Below are 8,253 nucleotides of genomic sequence, written 5' to 3' on the forward strand. Positions count from 1 at the left end.
CCCCCCCCCCCCTTTCTCTGCCCTTTCTCTACCCCCCCCCTCTCTCTGCCCCTTTCTCTACCCCCCCTCTCTCTCTGCCCCCCCCCTCTCTCTCTGCCCCCCCCCCTCTCTCTGCCCCTTTCTCTACCCCCCCCCCCTCTCTGCCCCTTTCTCTACCCCCCCCCCTCTCTCTGCCCCTTTCTCTACCCCCCCCTCTCTCTCCCCCCCCCCCTCTCTCTCTGCCCCCCCTCTCTCTCGCCCCTTTCTCTACCCCCCCCCCCTCCTCTCTGCCCTTTCTCTACCCCCCCTCTCTCTCGCCCCCCCCCCCTCTCTGCCCCTTTCTCTACCCCCCCCTCTCTCTGCCCCCCCCTCTCTCTGCCCCTTTCTCACCCCCCTCTCTCTCTGCTGCCCCCCCCCTCTCTCTGCCCCTTTCTCTACCCCCCCCCCTCTCTCTCTGCCTCTTGCCCCCCCCCTCTCTCTGCCCCTTTCTCTACCCCCCCCCCCCTCTCTCTCTGCCCCTTTCACTACCCCCCCCCTCTCTCTCTGCCCCCCCCCTCTCTCTCTGCCCCCCCCCCCCCCTCTCTGCCCCTTCTCCTACCCCCCCCCCTCTCTCTCTGCCCCTTTCACTACCCCCTCCCTCTCTCTGCCCCTTTCACTACCCCCCCCCCCTCTCTCTCTGCCCCTTTCACTACCACCCCCCCCTCTCTCTCTGCCCCTTTCACTACCCCCCCCCCCCTCTCTCTGCCCCTTTCACTACCCCCCCCCCTCTCTCTCTGCCCCCCCCCCCCTCTCTCTGCTGCCCCCCCCCTCTCTCTGCCCCTTTCTCTACCCCCCCCCCTCTCTCTCTGCCCCTTTCTCTACCCCCCCCTCTCTCTCTGCCCCTTTCACTACCCCCCCCCCCTCTCTCTGCCCCTTTCACTACCCCCCCCTCTCTCTCTCTGCCCCCCCCTCTCTCTCTGCCCCCCCCCTCTCTCTGCCCCTTTCTCTACCCCCCCCCCCCTCTCTCTCTGCCCTTTCTCTACCCCCCCCCCTCTCTCTGCCCCTTTCACTACCCCCTCCTCTCTCTCTGCCCCCCCCTCTCTCTCTGCCCCTTTCACTACCCCCCCCCCTCTCTCTGCCCCTTTCACTACCCCCTCCTCTCTCTCTGCCCCCCCCTCTCTCTCTGCCCCCCCCCTCTCTCTGCCCCTTTCTCTACCCCCCCCCCTCTCGCTCTGCCCCTTCTCTACCCCCCCCTCTCTCTCTGCCCGGATTCACTACCCCCCCCCTCTCTCTGCCCCTTTCACTACCCCCCCCTCTCTCTGCCCTTTCACATAACCCCCCCCCCCTCTCTCTCTGCCCCTTTCTCTACTCTAACCCCCCCCCTCTCGCTCTGCCCCTTTCACTACCCCCCCCCCTCTCTCTGCCCCTTTCACTACCCCCCCCCCCTCTCTCTGCCCCTTTCACTACCCCCCCCCCCTCCTCTCTCTGCCCCTTTTCACTACCCCCCCCCCTCTCGCTGCCCCTTTCACTACCCCCCCTCTCTCTCTGCCCCTTTCACTACCCCCCCCCCTCTCTCTGCCCCTTTCACTACCCCCCCCTATCTCTCTGCCCCTTTCTCTACCCCCCCCCCTCTCTCTGCCCCTTTCACTACCCCCCCCTCTCTCTCTGCCCCCCCCCCTCTACTCCTCTGCCCCCCCTCTCTCTGCCCCTTTCACTACCCCCCCTCTCCTCCTCTGGCCCCCCCCTCTCTCTCTGCCCCCCCCGCTCTCTGCCCTTTCACTACCCCCCCTCTCTCTCTGCTGCCCCCCCCTCTCTCTGCCCCTTTCTCTACCCCCCCCCCTCTCTCTGCCCCTTTCTCTACCCCCCCTCCTTTCTCTGCCCCCCCCCCCCTCTCTCTCTGCCCCCCTCCCCCAACCCCCCCTCTCTCTGCCCCTTTCACTACCCCCCCTCGCTCCTGCCCCCCCCCTCTCTCTCTGCCCCCCCCTCTCTCTGCCCCTTTCACTACCCCCCCCCCTCTCTCTCTCTGCCCCCCCCTCTCTCCTGCCCCTTTCTCTACCCCCCCCGCTCTCTCCTCATGCCACCCCCCCCCTCTTCTCTGCCCTTTCTCTACCCCCCCCCTCTCTCTGCCCCTTCACTACCCCCGCCCTCTCTCTCTGGCCCTCTCATCTGGCCCCCCCCTCTCTCTGTCTGCCCTTTCGCTTACCCCCCCTCTCTCTCTCTCCTCTGCCCCCCCTCTCTCCTGCCCCTTTCACTAACCCTCCCCCCCCCCTCTCTCTCTGCCCCCCTCTCTCTCTGCTGGCTCTGCCCCCCTCTCTCTCTCTGCCCCTTTCATACTACCCCCCCTCTCTCTCTGCCCCTTTCACTACCCCCCCTCTCTCTCTGCCCCCCCTCTCTCTCTCTGCCCCTTTCACTACCCCCCCCCTCTCTCTCTGCCCCCCCCCTCTCTCTCTGCCCTTTCACTACCCCCCCTCTCTCTCTGCCCCCCCTCTCTCTCTCTGCCCCTTTCACTACCCCCCCCCCCCCTCTCTCTCTGCCCCCCCTCTCTCTCTCTGGCCCCCTCCCTCTCTCTGCCCCTTTCACTACCCCCCTTTCTCTCTGGCCCCCCCCCCCCTCTCTCTCTGCCCCTTTCACTACCCCCCCCTCTCTCTCTCTGCCCCCCCTCTCTCTCTGCCCCCCCCTCTCTCTCTGCCCCTTTCACTACACCCCCCCTCTCTCTCTGCCCCCCCTCTCTCTCTGCTGCCCCCCCCCCTCTCTCTGCCCCTTTCACTACCCCCCCTCTTCCCTCTCTCTCTGCCCCCCCTCTCTCGCTGCCCCTTTCACTACCCCCCCTCTCTCTCTCTGCCCCCCCCTCTCTCTCTGCCCCCCCTCTCTCTCTGCCCCCCCTCTCTCTCTGCCCCTTTCTCTACCCCCCTCTCTCTCTGCCCCCCCTCTCTCTCTGCCCCTTTCTCTACACCCACCCCCTCCTCTCTGCTCTGCCCCCCCCTCTCTCTGCCCCTTTCACTACCCCCTCTCTCTCTCTCTGCCCCCCCCCCCCTCTCTCTGCCCCTTTCTCTACCCCCCCCTCTCTCTCTGCCCCCCCCCCCCCTCTCTCTGCCCCTTCACTACCCCCCCTCTCTCTGCCCCCCTCTCTCTCTCTCTGCCCTTTCTCTACCCCCCCCCCCTCTCTCTGCCCCTTTCTCTACCCCCCCCCCTCTCTGTCTCTCTGCCCCCCTCTCTCTCTATATAAGGCCTCGACACAGAGGCGTTGTTTCTGTGTGTGTTTCTGTCTGTGTCTCTGTGTGTGTTTCTGTGTGTGTCTCTGTGTGTGTCTCTCTGTGTGTGTTTCTGTGTGTGTTTTTGTGTGTGTCTCTGTGTGTGTCTCTCTGTGTGTGTTTTTGTGTCATCTCTCTCTCTCTGCTTATGTGTCTGTCTATGTGTCTCCGTGTCTCTCTCTCAAATTGAGAAATCTTTGGAAGAACGTTATCAACCAGTTGGGGTGTTGACTGTTATGTTAGCCGACTCTCTGTGTTGTATTGCATTACATTTCTAAGTTTACTAGGTTTTTTTTCTCTTTCATTTGTACCTGTTGATGATTGCTTGTGTTGCAATCGAAATGTCGTATGCTATTATTTAATTTATTTATTTATTCTACGTGACTTTACCGAAATAACCAAAGAGTATCTTGCTTAAGTTTTAATTTCCCTTCACCTGGCTCGCTACTTTGTAACTTTGTTTTTATTTTAAATATTCACAGTTTTTTTATTTTTACCAGGCCACGCCCGCTTGAGCTGCTGTACCGCTCTTGTTTTCAGAAGCGACCTGCCCACAACAACAACAAGGTGGGGCTCGTCAACAGCGTGGTGGTGTTCACTCTAGACGCGTGGTGGTGTTCACTCTAGACGCGTGGTGGTGTTCACTCTAGACGCGTGGTGGTGTTCACTCTAGACACGTGGCGGTGTTCGCTCTAGACGCGTGGCGGTGTTCACTCTAGACACGTGGCGGTGTTCGCTCTAGACGCGTGGCGGTGTTCACTCTAGACACGTGGCGGTGTTCACTCTAGACGTGTGGCGGTGTTCACTCTAGACACGTGGCGGTGTTCACTCTGGACGTGTGGCGGTGTTCACTCTAGACACGTGGCGGTGTTCACTCTGGACGCGGGGTGGTGTCCATTCTAGACGCGTGGCGGTGTTCACTCTAGACGCGTGGTGGTGTTCACTCTAGACGCGTGGCGGTGTTCACTCTAGATGCGTGGCGGTGTTCACTCTAGACGCGTGGCGGTGTTTACTCTAGACTCACTCTAGACACGTGGCGGTGTTCACTCTAGACGCGTGGCGGTGTTCACTCTAGACGCGTGGCGGTGTTTACTCTAGACACGTGGTGGTGTTCACTCTAGACTCACTCTAGACACGTGGTGGTGTTCACTCTAGACGCGTGGCGGTGTTCACTCTAGACTCACTCTAGACGTGTGGCGGTGTTCACTCTAGACGCGTGGCGGTGTTCACTCTAGACGCGTGGCGGTGTTCACTCTAGACTCACTCTAGACGCGTGGCGGTGTTCACTCTAGACTCACTCTAGACGTGTGGCGGTGTTCACTCTATACATGTGGCGGTGTTCACTCTAGACGCGTGGCGGTGTTCACTCTGGACGCGTGGTGGTGTTCACTCTAGACGCGTGGCGGTGTTCACTCTAGACGCGTGGCGGTGTTCACTCTAGACGCGTGGCGGTGTTCACTCTAGATGCGTGGCGGTGTTCACTCTAGACGCGTGGCGGTGTTCACTCTGGACGTGTGGCGGTGTTCACTCTAGACGCGTGGCGGTGTTCACTCTAGACGCGTGGCGGTGTTCACTCTAGACGTGTGGCGGTGTTCACTCTAGACGCGTGGCGGTGTTCACTCTAGACGCGTGGCGGTGTTCACTCTAGACGCGTGGCAGTGTTCACTCTGAACGCGTGGCGGTGTTCACTCTGGACGCGTGGCGGTGTTCGCTCTAGACACGTGGCGGTGTTCACTCTCTGCATGTGGAGTGGGGACAACCGGGGGATCCGGAGGGAAATCGACGTGACCACGGGGAGAGAGAGAGAGAGACGCAAACTACAAATATACAGCCGGCGTCAGGGTTGGGATCGAACCCACGACTTGCTGTATTCCAGGAGAGGTAGTTAACATCTCACCATGGAGAGAGAGAGAGAGACATGCAGCCTCGGCTGTGTTGATTGATCCTCAATGAATTACTTGGTGAAGTGAGGAAGCATTAATACTGAGCAGGTGAAGGTGGCCAGGCGTGGGTCTGGACACCACCACCTGTGAACCATGCCAGTGAAAACCCCTGAATTGTATTCTTGTAAGAAAGAAAAAAGCTGAAATAAATACATTTAACTAAATCGGATGTTTTTCACTGAAGGAAATTCAACCTTAACCCACTTCTACGTAATGTAGATTTCGGCAACTCGGGAAGGGAATGACGTGGCAACCTGAAAATAGTGGTGTTCACTTCGATATTCCAGACAGCAAAAGCTGTGAAAATTTCATGACGCCAGAGCTCAGCGTTGGAGAGTTTTTGCTGCTTCACACAAACAAGCAGGTGTAAGTTCTGCTTTATATTTAAGATGGCAGTTGTACCCGTTCTTCACACGGATATGTATTGAAACTCCGAGAAGCCATCGACTTCATCGGCCTAGAGGGAAGCACCAACCTGCACACTGTTAACAGCTGTAGAAGTACGGCGCCCGAAGAGCCATATGGTAGGGGTAAGCATTGCAGAGCACTTAACTCAGGTGTGATGCGGGTTGACGCCACGTTCTCCATGGTCATTTCTCCCCCCCCCCCTTCCCAAAACACAAAAGTCTATTTTTATAGTTATGACTTTGTGTACAGTATGGAACCTACCCACATGCTAAATTTCAAGCGTGTTGCATGTTGGGAAGTATGCTAAACATTTCGATCAGACACACATATCCACACATTTTACTTTTATATATAGACTAGTTTTACTAGCCGGCTTCGCCCGGGACTTGGATACTTGTCTTGGATTAAACACGGCCTACGCGGAGTGTTTTGGGGGGGGGGGTGACGTCAGCAAGCACACTGCGTAACGCTGCCGCATGCGGGTGTGACATCACAGATGTGATCACAGATGTGATGTCACGGCTCACTTGCGTGCAAAATGAATGCATTATTGCGCCCCGCCCCCTTCCCAAAATACAAAAGTCTATTTTTATACTTTTCCCATTGTGTACAGTGGTGGAAGTTACCCACATGCCAAATTTCAAGTTTGTTGCATGTCGGGAAGTATGCTAAACATTTCGAACAGACATATTCACAAATTTCCCTTTATTATACCTAGATAAATCGGCATTTTGCGACCCCCAGCACCACCGTGTGGCATATTATTACGTGCCAGGGACTCTCTGAGAGGACAACAGTCCGTGTCCATAATTGGCAATAAGTAACGGCAAAGCAGTTGCAAGCGACTCGCAGAATTGTGCGCAGTTGCGTCTACAGTACACGGCTTCCCTGAAGGCATCAACACCTTCAGCGAGCGCGATGCCGAGGTTCTTACTTACTAACAATCCTTACTGACTAACAACTCCTTACTTTCTAACAACTATCATTTTTTCATTGCTGGAGATGTTACCCACCCTCCCCACCTGAAAATCCTGACCTCTGCCTCTGTGCGACAGTATGAAGTTTGTATTTGCAGTAAGTCTATTAACTCTATTGAGCACGGAGGTTATATCAAAACAGTAGTTTATTTTGTTTTCCTCTGGAACTCTTTGTAAGAATGGAGTCAGGAAGTGATCACAGCACACACGTGCAGCAGCTGAAGTCGGAACTGTTCATCCCAGCAATCAAGGACATCTGAGCCTGGCTTCACACCTCTAAGTTGTGATAGAACATTCATTTATGCATTTGTGCATAATACAAATAGTATTATTTTCAACACCCTTTGCTTTGTCAGCTAAATTTAGCTTTCATAAACATTTATTTTGAAGCCAGACAGCCGAAATTGTGTGCTCAGAGTTTTGGGTTAACGTTCATTTTGAAGATACAAGGGCTTCCAGGCATTTTATGACCATTCGCCCTCTCATTGTGTGCCATAACAGCCCTTGTGATGAATTTGGGACACTTTTTCACTATATCATGAATATATGAATAAGTATAGACGTGTAAGTCACGTGTGACTTTATATATAGGCATTCCTCTGTGCATTGATACTGACGTGTAGATGGTGTGGATATTATATTTTTCTGTCTGCAGCTGTCGCTTCCTCTGCAGAATTTGTCTGATGGAGCAAAGGCAGTCGGCGCAGCTCGGTACGACAAGGCAACAATGCGACTGGTTGTGCATACAGCACGGATCATATTGAACATTTGACACAGCACCAGAGAACTCACACAGCAGAGAAACCCGTCAAGTGCAGTGGTGTGGGAAGGCGTTTGCATGGTCATCTACTCTTAATATACACCAGAGAACACACACGGGAGAGAAACCCTTCAAGTGCAGTGTGTGTGGGAAAACGTTTGCACAGTCATCTGCTCTTAAAAAACACCAGAGAACACACACGGGAGAGAAACCCTTCAGGTGCAGTGTGTGTGGGAAGGCATTTGCAGGGTCATCTACTCTTCATGTACACCAGAGAACACACACGGAAGAGAAACCCTTCAGTGCAGTGTGTGTGGGAAGGCGTTTGCACATTCATGTACTCTTAAAAAACACCAGCAAACACACACGGGAGAGAAACCCTTCAAGTGCAGTGTGTGTGGGAAGGCGTTTGCACTATCATCTGCTCTTAAAAAACACCAGAGAACACACACGGGAGAGAAACCCTTCAGGTGCAGTGTGTGTGGGAAGGCATTTGCAGGGTCATCTACTCTTCATGTACACCAGAGAACACACACGGGAGAGACACCCTTCAAGTGCAGTGTGTGTGGGAAGGCGTTTTCAGATTCACCTAGCTCTTGCAAAACACCAGAGAACACACACGGGAGAGAAACCCTTCAAGTGCAGTGTGTGTGGGAAAACGTTTGCACGTTCATCTACTCTTGTAGCACACCAGAGAACACACACGGGAGAGAAACCCTTCAAGTGCAGTGTGTGTGGGAAGGCGTTTGCACGTTCATCTACTCTTAAAAAACACCAGCAAACACACACGGGAGAGAAACCCTTCAAGTGCAGTGTGTGTGGGAAGGCGTTTTCACGTTCATCTACTCTTAAAAAACACCAGAGAAACACACACGGGAGAGAAACCCTTCAGGTGCAGTGTGTGTGGGAAGGCATTTGCAGGGTCATCTACTCTTCATGTACACCATAGAACACAC

General features: G+C 55.4%; 1 pseudogene; it reads left to right on the plus strand.

Annotated features, from left to right (window-relative positions):
* Positions 1-8,253, plus strand: part of LOC133360675 (zinc finger protein 180-like) — a 12,550-nt pseudogene that overhangs the window by 630 nt on the left and 3,667 nt on the right.

Source organism: Lethenteron reissneri, chromosome 69 (genome assembly GCF_015708825.2).
Source record: "Lethenteron reissneri isolate LAM-NWPU_2019-01 chromosome 69, ASM1570882v1, whole genome shotgun sequence".
In the NCBI taxonomy this organism is placed as follows: Eukaryota; Metazoa; Chordata; class Hyperoartia; order Petromyzontiformes; family Petromyzontidae; genus Lethenteron; species Lethenteron reissneri.